Raw genomic sequence first — 12,656 nt, 5'->3', positions numbered from 1 at the left:
TACAATAATACCGAAGGCTAACACCTACGGATTTTTGACCAACAAATGGTCTCCACCAGAAATCCAAGAATGTGGTCTATGGCAAGGAAACATATGTGGGGTGAGGTGTATGTGAGAGCACCTAGAGGGGGGGGGGTGAATAGGTGATCCTGTAAAAACTTCAAACTTAAGCCACAAAAACTTGTTAAGTGTTAGCACGATTATTGCCAAGAGGCTAAGGTGAAGTCTCAACAATCTCAACAAAACACAGTACCACAAGAGAATCAAGCACAGAGTGACACAGTGGTTTTATCCCGTGGTTCGGCCAAGACCAACGCTTGCCTACTCCACGTTGTGGCGTCCCAACGGACGAGGGTTGCAATCAACCCCTCTCAAGCGGTCCAAAGACCCACTTGAATACCACGGTGTTTTGTTTTCCTTTCACTATCCCGTTTGCAAGGAATCTCCACAAATTGGAGTCTCTTGCCCTTACAAGTATATGATCACAAATGAAACACAGAGTAAGGGAGGAAGCAACACACACAAATCCACAGCAAAAGCGCACACACACGGCCAAGAATCGAGCTCACAAGACTATCTCAGAGTTCTCACTTAGAACAGAGCTCGAATCACTTAGAAACACAAACGAATGCGCAGAGACTTAGTGTGGATGATCAAGAATGCTCAAAGGTTGCTTGTGTATATCCTCCATGCGCCTAGGGGCTCCTTTTATAGCCCCAAGGCAGCTAGGAGCCGTTGAGAGCAAATCCGGAAGGCCATCCTTGCCTTCTGTCGTCGGGGGCACCGGACAGTCCGGTGCACACCGGACACTGTCCGGTGCCCGATTTGTTTCCTTAAACGGCGAAGACGACCGTTGTAGACCGTTGGCAGATCTGGCACTGTTGGCGCACCGGACATGTCCGGTGCACACCGGACAGTCCGGTGCCGTCTTCCGACCGTTGGCTCGGCCACGTGTCCCGCGCGGATTGCGCGGCCGACCGTTGGCCCTGGCCGACCGTTGGCTCACCGGACAGTCCGGTGCACACCGGACAGTCCGGTGAATTTTAGCCGAAGTCGCCGGCCAATTTCCCGAGAGCGGCCAGTTCGAGTCGCGCCAGCCTGGCGCACCGGACACTGTCCGGTGCACACCGGACAGTCCGGTGCTCCAGACCGAGCTGGGTCTTGGCAGCACACAGCCAAGTCCCTTCTCCTTTTCTCTATTCTTCTTCTTTCTGTTTCTAACACTTAGACAAATATATTAGTACTTAAAACCAATGTACTAAGGCTTAGAAACATACCTTTACTTCATGATTTTCACCTTGTTCATCCATGTACATAAATTCCCAATTAAGCACATGTGTTGGCACTCAATCACCAAAATACATAGAAATGGCCCAAGGGCACATTTCCCTTTCAATCTCCCCCTTTTTGGTGATTTATGCCAACACAACATAAAGCAACTAGAACAAGTGCAAACTCACTTCAAATAAAATAAATTTAAGTTTTATTCAATTTTGGCATATATGGATCATCCTTTGCCACCACTTGGTTTGTTTTTGCAAATCAAACTCAAATCTCTATCTCTAAGTCAAACACACATGTTGAAGTATAAAGAGAGTCATTCCAAAAGAGATTGATCAAAGATTTCAAAAACTCCCCCTTTTTCCCATAATCAACACTTCTCCCCACAAGAAGCCAACTTTTGAAAATAGAGACAATAAGAGACAATAAAAGCTTTTGACAAAACAAAAACTCTATTCTACTATTTTCAAAATCTCTCAAGTGGTAGCTGATCCATTTATCACTTTGGCCTTTATTTTCTCCCCCTTTGGCATCAAGCACCAAAACGGGATCAATCTTGGCCCGTTAACCCCATTGCCTCACCAAAGTCTTCAATTAAGAGCAAATGGCAATAAGATTTCATGAGATGAACTTGGAATTAGTTACCCTCTCATCGGAGTGCAGTGGAAGTCTTTCATGGTCCAAGTCCACCTTTTCCCTTTCAATCCTCCTTCGAGACTAAATTATCAAACTCAAGCACATGGTTAGTCTCAAAGGGTCAAGTTGTAACACATCTCCCCCTACACATGTGCATCATTTTGCAACGGACTTGTGAGGTCCAGGGAGTGTTTGTACAACTTGAGCACCATAATAAGCAACATAATGCAAAAAGGAACATGATCAAAAGCATAACTACATGTATGCTACAATTCAATCCAGGTTCCGCGAATCTAAGACATTTAGCTCACTACGCAACCTGCAAAAGGTCTTCTCATCTAGAGGCTTAGTGAAGATATCGGCTAGCTGGTTCTCGGTGCTAACATGAAACACTTCGATATCTCCCTTTTGCTGGTGGTCTCTCAAAAAGTGATGCCGGATGTCTATGTGCTTTGTGCGGCTGTGCTCAACAGGATTCTCCGCCATGCGGATAGCACTCTCATTATCACATAGGAGTGGGACTTTGCTCAGATTGTAGCCAAAGTCCTGGAGAGTTTGCCTCATCCAAAGTAGTTGCGCGCAACACTGACCTGCGGCAACGTACTCGGCCTCAGCGGTGGATAGGGCAACGGATGTTTGTTTCTTAGAGTTCCATGACACCAGGGACCTTCCTAAGAATTGGCACGTCCCTGATGTACTCTTCCTATCGACCTTACATCCAGCATAGTCGGAGTCTGAGTATCCAACTAAGTCAAAGGTAGACCCTTTTGGATACCAGAGCCCGAAGCAAGGCGTAGCAACCAAATATCTAAGAATTCGCTTCACCGCCACTAAGTGACACTCCTTAGGATCGGATTGAAATCTAGCACACATGCATACGCTAAGCATAATATCCGGTCTACTAGCACATAAGTAAAGCAAAGAACCTATCATTGACCGGTATGCTTTTTGATCAACGGACTTACCTCCTTTGTTGAGGTCGGTGTGTCCGTCGGTCCCCATCGGAGTCTTTGCGGGCTTGGCGTCCTTCATCCCAAACCGCTTTAGCAGATCTTGCGTGTACTTCGTTTGGGAGATGAAGGTGCCGTCCTTGAGTTGCTTCACTTGGAACCCAAGGAAGTAGTTCAACTCGCCCATCATCGACATCTCGAATTTCTGCGTCATCACCCTGCTAAACTCTTCACAAGACTTTTGGTTAGTAGAACCAAATATTATGTCATCGACATAAATTTGGCACACAAACAAATCACCATCACATGTCTTTGTAAAAAGAGTTGGATCGGCTTTCCCAACCTTGAAAGCATTAGCAATTAAAAAGTCTCTAAGGCATTCATACCATGCTCTTGGGGCTTGCTTAAGTCCATAGAGCGCCTTAGAGAGCTTACACACATGGTCGGGGTACCGTTCATCCTCGAAGCCAGGGGGTTGCTCTACGTACACCTCCTCCTTGATTGGCCCGTTGAGGAAAGCGCTCTTCACATCCATTTGGAACAACCTGAAAGAATGGTGAGCAGCATATGCTAGCAAGATACGAATTGATTCTAGCCTAGCCACAGGAGCAAAAGTCTCCTCAAAGTCCAAACCTGCGACTTGGGCATAACCTTTTGCCACAAGTCGAGCTTTGTTCCTTGTCACCACCCCGTGCTCGTCCTGTTTGTTGCGGAACACCCACTTGGTTCCCACGACGTTTTGCTTCGGACGAGGCACCAGTGTCCAAACTTCATTGCGCTTGAAGTTGTTTAGCTCCTCTTGCATGGCCAACACCCAGTCCGGATCTAGCAAGGCCTCTTCTACCCTGAAAGGCTCAATAGAAGAGACAAAGGAGTAATGCTCACAAAAATTAACTAATCGAGATCGAGTAGTTACTCCCTTGCTAATGTCACCCAGAATTTGGTCGACGGGATGATCCCTTTGAATCATCGCTCGAACTTGGGTTGGAGGTGCCGGTTGCGCTTCTTCCTCCATCACATGATCATCTTGTGCTCCCCCTTGATCACACGCCTCCTGTTGATGAACATGTTCATCGTCTTGAGTTGGGGGATTCACCATAGTTGAGGAAGAAGGTTGATCTTGCTCTTCTTGTTCCTGTGGTCGCACATCACCAATCGCCATGGTTCGTATAGCGGCCGTCGGAACATCTTCTTCATCTACATCATCAAGATCAACAACTTGCTCTCTTGGAGAGCCATTAGTCTCATCAAATACAACGTCGCTAGAGACTTCAACCAAACCCGATGATTTGTTGAAGACTCTATACGCCTTTGTATTTGAGTCATAACCTAACAAAAACCCTTCTACAGCTTTGGGAGCAAACTTAGAATTTCTACCCTTTTTTTACTAGAATGTAGCATTTACTCCCAAATACACGAAAGTACGATACATTGGGTTTGTTACCGGTTAGTAGCTCATATGACGTCTTCTTGAGGAGGCGATGAAGGTAGACCCTGTTGATGGCGTGGCAAGCCGTGTTCACGGCTTCCGTCCAAAAGCACTCGGGGGTCTTGAACTCTCCTAGCATCGTCCTCGCCATGTCGATGAGCGTCCTGTTCTTCCTCTCTACCACACCATTTTGCTGTGGTGTGTAGGGAGCGGAGAACTCGTGCTTGATCCCTTCTTCTTCAAGGAACTCCTCCACTTGAAGGTTCTTGAACTCGGACCCGTTGTCGCTCCTTATCTTTTTCACTTTGAGCTCAAACTCATTTTGAGCCCTCCTGAGGAAGCGCTTGAGGGTCCCTTGGGTTTCAGACTTATCCTGCAAAAAGAACACCCAAGTGAAGCGGGAAAAGTCATCAACAATAACTAGACCATACTTACTTCCCCCTATGCTTAGATAGGCGACGGGTCCGAAGAGATCCATATGCAGCAGCTCCAGGGGTCTTGAAGTGGTCATCACATTCTTGCTGTGATGTGCTCCTCCCACCTGTTTCCCTGCTTGACAAGCTGCACAAGGTCTATCTTTTTCGAAATGAACATTGGTTAGACCTATCACATGTTCTCCCTTTAGAAGCTTGTGGAGGTTCTTCATCCCCACATGTGCTAAGCGGCGATGCCACAGCCAGCCCATGCAAGTCTTAGCCATTAAGCATGCATCTAGACCGGCCTCTTCTTTTGCAAAATCAACTAAATAAAGTTTGCCGTCTAATACACCCTTAAAAGCTAGTGAACCATCACTTCTTCTAAAGACAGACACATCTACATTTGTAAATAAACAATTATATCCCATTTGACATAATTGACTGACAGATAGCAAATTATATCCAAGACTCTCCACTAAGAATACATTTGATATAGAATGCTCATTAGAAATTGCAATTTTACCTAGCCCTTTTACCTTGCCTTGATTCCCATCACCGAATATGATTGAATCTTGGGAATCCTTATTCTTGACGTAGGAGGTGAACATCTTCTTCTCCCCCGTCATATGGTTTGTGCATCCGCTATCAATAATCCAGCTTGAACCCCCGGATGCATAAACCTGCAAGGCAAATTTAGGCTTGGGTCTTAGGTACCCAACTCATGTTGGGTCCTACAAGGTTAGTGCAAATATCCTTAGGGACCCAAATGCAAGTCCTGTCTCCCTTGCATTTTGCCCCTAACTTCCTAGCAACTATTTTCCTATCCTTTCTACAAATAGCAAAGGAAGTGTTTAAAGCACAATAAATTATAGAAGGTTCATTCACTACTTTCCTAGGAGCATGAATAACATTCTTTCTAGGCACATGAGCAATATTTCTCCTAGGCATATCCCTATCATGCTTATAAGAAGAACTAGAGGCAAACATGGCATGAGAATCATAAACATGTGAATCAAAATCATTATAAGCATTTCTAGCATTTCTCCTATCATAATACATAAAAGCATGGTTCTTTTTAGCATTACTAGCCATAGGGGCCTTCCCTTTCTCCTTGACGAAGATGGGAGCCTTATGGCTTGTTAAGTTCTTGGCCTCTCTCTTGAAGCCAAGACCATCCTTAATTGAGGGGTGTCTACCAACCGTATAGGCATCCCTTGCAAATTTTATTTTATCAACTTCATTCTTGCTAGTCTTAAGTTGGGCATTAAGACTAGCCACTTCCTTATTTAATTTGGAAATTAAAACTAGATGTTCACTACAGGCATCAACATCGAAATCCTTACACCTAGTGCAAATCTTAACATGTTCTACACAAGAATTAGATTTATTTGCTACTTCTAACTTAGCATTTAAATCATTGTTAACACCTTGTAAAGTAGAAATGGTTTCATGACAAGTAGATAGTTCATAAGAAAGCATTTCATTTCTTTTTACTTCTAAAGCATATGATTTTTGTGCCTCTACAAATTTATCATGTTCATCATACAATAAATCCTCCTGCTTTTCTAAAAGCCTATCCTTTTCATTCAATGCATCAATCAATTCATTGATTTTATCTATCTTAGATCTATCTAAGCCCTTGAACAAGTATGAATAATCTATGTCATTATCACTAGACTCACTATCACTAGAAGAAGCATAAGTGGAGTCTTGAGTACTCACCTTCTTCTCCCTTGCCATAAGACATGTGAGACGCTCGTTGGGAAGAGAGCCGATTTGTTGAAGGCAGTGGCGGCGAGTCCTTCGTTGTCGGAGTCGGAGGAGGAGCAATCCGAGTCCCACTCCTTTCCTAGATGCGCCTCGCCCTTTGCCTTCTTGTATTGCTTCTTCTTTTCTCTTTTGTTCCCCTTTTCCTGGTCACTTTCATTATCGGGACAGTTAGCGATAAAATGACCAAGCTTACCGCATTTGAAGCATGAGCGCTTCCCCTTGGTCTTGGTCTTGCTTGGCTGCCCCTTGCGACCATTTAGCGCCGTCTTGAATCTCTTGATGATGAGAGCCATCTCTTCATCGTTGAGTCCGGCCGCCTCAATTTGTGCCACCTTGCTAGGTAGCGCCTCCTTGCTTCGTGTTGCCTTGAGAGCGAGAGGTTGCGGCTCGTTGATCGGACCATTCAAGGCGTCGTCCACATATCTCGCCTCCTTGATCATCATTCGCCCGCTAACAAATTTCCCAAGAACTTCTTCGGGCGACATCTTGGTGTACCTGGGATTTTCACGTATATTGTTCACCAAGTGAGGATCAAGAACGGTAAATGACCTTAGCATTAGGCGGACGACGTCGTGGTCCGTCCATCGCGTGCTCCCGTAGCTTCTTATCTTGTTGATAAGGGTCTTGAGCCGATTGTATGTTTGCGTTGGCTCCTCGCCCCTTATCATTGCGAACCGTCCAAGCTCGCCCTCCACCAACTCCATCTTGGTGAGTAAGGTGACGTCGTTCCCCTCATGAGAAATCTTGAGGGTGTCCCAGATTTGCTTGGCGTTATCCAAGCCGCTCACCTTATGGTATTCATTCCTGCACAAGGAAGCTAGAAGAACAGTAGTAGCTTGTGCATTCTTATGAATTTGTTCATTAATGAACATGGGACTATCCGAACTATCAAAATGCATTCCACTCTCTACAATCTCCCATATACTAGGATGGAGAGAGAATAGGTGACTACGCATTTTGTGGCTCCAAAATCCGTAGTCCTCTCCATCAAAGTGTGGGGGCTTGCCGAGTGGAATGGAGAGCAAATGAGAATGTGAACTTTGCGGAATACGAGAGTAATCAAAAGAAAAGTTTGAATTAACCGGTTTTCTTCTCTCGTAGTCGTTGTGGTCCTCGTCCTTTTGGGAAGAAGTAGACTCGTCGCTGTCGTAGTAGACGATCTCCTTGATGCGCCTGGTCTTCTTCTTCTTCCCTTCCTTCCGTCTTTGACCCGAGCCGGAGTCGGTAGGCTTATCGTCCTTCGGCTCGTTGACGAAGGATTCCTTTTCTTTGTCGTTGATCACTATACCCTTCCCCTTAGGATCCATCTCTTCGGGCGGTTAGTCCCTTTGTGAAGAGAACGGCTCCGATACCAATTGAGAGCACCTAGAGGGGGGGGGGTGAATAGGTGATCCTGTAAAAACTTCAAACTTAAGCCACAAAAACTTGTTAAGTGTTAGCACGATTATTGCCAAGAGGCTAAGGTGAAGTCTCAACAATCTCAACAAAACACAGTACCACAAGAGAATCAAGCACAGAGTGACACAGTGGTTTTATCCCGTGGTTCGGCCAAGACCAACGCTTGCCTACTCCACGTTGTGGTGTCCCAACGGACGAGGGTTGCAATCAACCCCTCTCAAGCGGTCCAAAGACCCACTTGAATACCACGGTGTTTTGTTTTCCTTTCACTATCCCGTTTGCAAGGAATCTCCACAAATTGGAGTCTCTTGCCCTTACAAGTATATGATCACAAATGAAACACAGAGTAAGGGAGGAAGCAACACACACAAATCCACAGCAAAAGCGCACACACACGGCCAAGAATCGAGCTCACAAGACTATCTCAGAGTTCTCACTTAGAACAGAGCTCGAATCACTTAGAAACACAAACGAATGCGCAGAGACTTAGTGTGGATGATCAAGAATGCTCAAAGGTTGCTTGTGTATATCCTCCATGCGCCTAGGGGCTCCTTTTATAGCCCCAAGGCAGCTAGGAGCCGTTGAGAGCAAATCCGGAAGGCCATCCTTGCCTTCTGTCGTCGGGGGCACCGGACAGTCCGGTGCACACCGGACACTGTCCGGTGCCCGATTTGTTTCCTTAAACGGCGAAGACGACCGTTGTAGACCGTTGGCAGATCTGGCACTGTTGGCGCACCGGACATGTCCGGTGCACACCGGACAGTCCGGTGCCGTCTTCCGACCGTTGGCTCGGCCACGTGTCCCGCGCGGATTGCGCGGCCGACCGTTGGCCCTGGCCGACCGTTGGCTCACCGGACAGTCCGGTGCACACCGGACAGTCCGGTGAATTTTAGCCGAAGTCGCCGGCCAATTTCCCGAGAGCGGCCAGTTCGAGTCGCGCCAGCCTGGCGCACCGGACACTGTCCGGTGCACACCGGACAGTCCGGTGCTCCAGACCGAGCTGGGTCTTGGCAGCACACAGCCAAGTCCCTTCTCCTTTTCTCTATTCTTCTTCTTTCTGTTTCTAACACTTAGACAAATATATTAGTACTTAAAACCAATGTACTAAGGCTTAGAAACATACCTTTACTTCATGATTTTCACCTTGTTCATCCATGTACATAAATTCCCAATTAAGCACATGTGTTGGCACTCAATCACCAAAATACATAGAAATGGCCCAAGGGCACATTTCCCTTTCAGTATGAACCTTTGGTCGATGATCAATGGGCACACAACCCCCATTTTTGTCGAAAATAGCCATGAACGACCATTTTCAATAATACTGATGGCTAACACCTACGGTTTTTTGACCAAGAAATGGTCACCACCAGAAATCCAAGAATGTGATCTATGGCAAGGAAACACATGTGGGGTGAGGTGTACGAGCCTCTGGTCGATGATCAATGGCCACACAACCCCCATTTTTGTCGAAAATAGCCATAAATGACCATTTTCAATAATACTGAAGGCTAACACGTACGAATTTTTGACCAAGAAATGGTCTCCACCAGAATTCCAAGAATGCGATCTATGGCAAGGAAACATATGTGGGGTGAGGTGTACGAGCCTCTGGTCGATGATAAATGGCCACTCAACCCCCATTTTAGTCGAAAATAGCCATGAACGACCATTTTCAATAATACCGAAGGCTAACATCAACAGATTTTTGACCAAGAAATGGTCTCCACCAGAAATCTAAGAATGTTATCTATAGCAAGAAAACATATGTGGGGTGAAGTGTACGAGCCTCTGGTCGATGATCAATGGCCACACAACCCCCATTTATGTCGAAAATAGCCATGAACGACCATTTTCAATGACACTGAAGGCTAACACCTATGGATTTTTGACCAAGAAATGGTCTCCACCAGAAATCCAAGAATGTGGTCTATGGCAAGGAAACATATGTGGGGTGAGGTTTATGAGCCTTTGGTCGATGATCAATTGCCACACAACCCCCATTTTTGTCGAAAATAGCCATGAACGACCATTTTCAATAATACCGAAGGCTAACACCTACGGATTTTTGACCAAGAAATGGTCTCCACCAGAAATCCAAGAATGTGATCTATGGCAAGGAAACTTATGTGGGGTGAGGTGTACGATCCTCTGGTCGATGATCAATGACTACACAACCCCCATTTTTGTCGAAAATAGCTATCAATGACCATTTTCAATGACACTGAAGGCTAACACCTACGAATTTTTGACCAACAAATGGTCTCCACGAGAAATCCAAGATTGTGATCTATGGCAAGAAAACATGTGTGGGGTGAAGTGTACGAGCCTCTGGTCGATGATCAATGGCCACACAACCCCCATTTTTGTCTAAAATAGCCATGAACGACCATTTTCAATGACACTGAAGGCCAACACCTATGGATTTTTGACCAAGAAATGGTCTCCACCATAAATCCAAGAATGTGATCTATGGCAAGGAAACATATGTGTAGTGAGGTGTATGAGCCTCTGGTCGAAGATCAATGGCCACACAACCCCCATTTGTGTCGAAAATAGCCATGAATGACCATTTTCAATAATACCGAAGGCTAACACGTACGGATTTTTGAGCAAGAAATGGTGTCCACCAGAAATCCAAGAATGTGATCTATGGCAAGGAAACATATGTGGGGTGAATTGTACGAGCCTCCGGTTGATGCTAAATGGCCACACAACCCCCATTTTAGTCAAAAATAACCATGAACGACCATTTTCAATGATACCGAAGGCTAACACCAACAAATTTTTGACCAAGAAATGGTCTCCTCTAGAAATCCAAGAATGTGATCTATGGCAAGAAAACATATGTGGGGTGAAGTGTACGAGACTCTGGTCGATGATCAATGGCCACACAACCCCCATTTTTGTCGAAAATAGCCATGAACGACCATTTTCAATGACACTGAAAGCTAACACCTATGGATTTTTGACCAAGAAACGGACTCCACCTTAAATCCAAGAATGTGATCTATGGCAAGGAAACATAAGTGTAGTGAGGTGTATGAGCCTCTGGTCGAAGATCAATGGCCACACAACCCCCATTTTTGTTGAAAATAGCCATGAATGACCATTTTCAATAATACCGAAGGCTAACACATACGGATTTTTGACCAAGAAATGGTCTCCACCAGAAATCCAAGAATGTGATCTATGGCAAGTAAACATATGTGGGGTGAATTGTACGAGCCTCTGGTCGATGATAAATGGCCACACAACCCCCATTTTAGTAGAAAATAGCCATGAATGACCATTTTCAATAATACCGAAGGCTAACACCAATAGATTTTTGACCAAGAAATGGTCTCCTCCAGAAATCCAAGAATGTGATCTATGGCAAGAAAACATATGTGTGGTGAAGTTTACGAGCCTCTTGCGATGATCAATGGCCACACAACCCCCATTTTTGTCGAAAATAGCCATGAACGACCATTTTCAATGACACTAAAGGCTAACACCTATGGATTTCTGACCAAGAAATGGTCTCCACCATAAATCCAAGAATGTGATCTATGGCAAGGAAACATATATGTAGTGAGGTGTATGAGCCTCTGGTCGAAGATCAATGGCCACACAACCCCCTTTTTTGTCGAAAATAGCCATGAATGACCATTTTCAAAAATACCAAAGGCTAACACATTCGGATTTTTGCCCAAGAAATGGTCTCCACCAGAAATCCAAGAATGTGATCTATGGCAAGGAAACATATGTGGGGTGAGGTGTACGAGCCTCTGGTCGATGATCAATGGCCACACAACCCCCATTTTGCCGAAAATAGCCATCAACGACCATTTTCAATAATACCGAAGGCTAACACGTACGAATTTTTGACCAAGAAATGGTCTCCACCAGAAATCCAAGAATGTTATCTATGGCAAGGAAACATATGTGGGGTGAGGTGTACGAGCCCCTAGTCGATTATCAATGGCCACACAACCCCCATTTTTGATGAAAATAGCCATGAGCGACCATTTTCAATAATACTAGAGGCTAACACCTACGGATTTTTGACCAAGAAATGGTCTCCACCAGAAATCCAAGAATGTGATCTATGGCAAGGAAACATATGTCGGGTGAGGTGTATGAGCCTCTGGTCGATGATCAATGGCCACACAACCCTCATTTTTGTCGAAAATAGCCATGAACGACCATTTTGAATAATACCGAAGGCTAACACCTACGGATTTTTGACCAAGAAATGGTCTCCACCAGAAATCCAAGAATGTGATCTACGACAAGGAAACATATGTGGGGTGAGGTGTACGAGCCTCTGGTCGATGATCAATGGCCGCACAACCCTAATTTTTGTCGAAAATAGCCATGAACGACCATTTTCAATGACACTGAAGGCAAACACCTACGGATTTTTGACCAAAAAATGGTCTCCACCATAAATCCAAGAATGTGGTCTATGGCTAGGAAACATATGTGTAGTGAGGTGTATGAGCCTCTTGTCGAATATCAATGGCCACACAACCCCCATTTTTGTCGAAAATAGCCATGAACGACCATTTTCAATAGTACCGAAGGCTAACACATTCGGATTTTTGACCAAGAAATGGTCTCCACCAGAAATCAAAGAATGTGATCTATGGCAAGGAAACATATGTGGGGTGAGGTGTACGAGCCTTTGGTCGATGATTAATGGCCACACGACCCCCATTTTTGTCGAAAATAGCCATGAATGACCATTTTCAATAATACCGAAGGCTAACACGTACAGATTTTTGACCAAGA

This window comes from Zea mays, chromosome 8 (genome assembly GCF_902167145.1).
Source record: "Zea mays cultivar B73 chromosome 8, Zm-B73-REFERENCE-NAM-5.0, whole genome shotgun sequence".
NCBI classification, from domain to species: Eukaryota; Viridiplantae; Streptophyta; class Magnoliopsida; order Poales; family Poaceae; genus Zea; species Zea mays.
The sequence above is the reverse complement of the archived record's forward strand: the minus strand, read 5'-3'. Positions refer to the sequence as shown.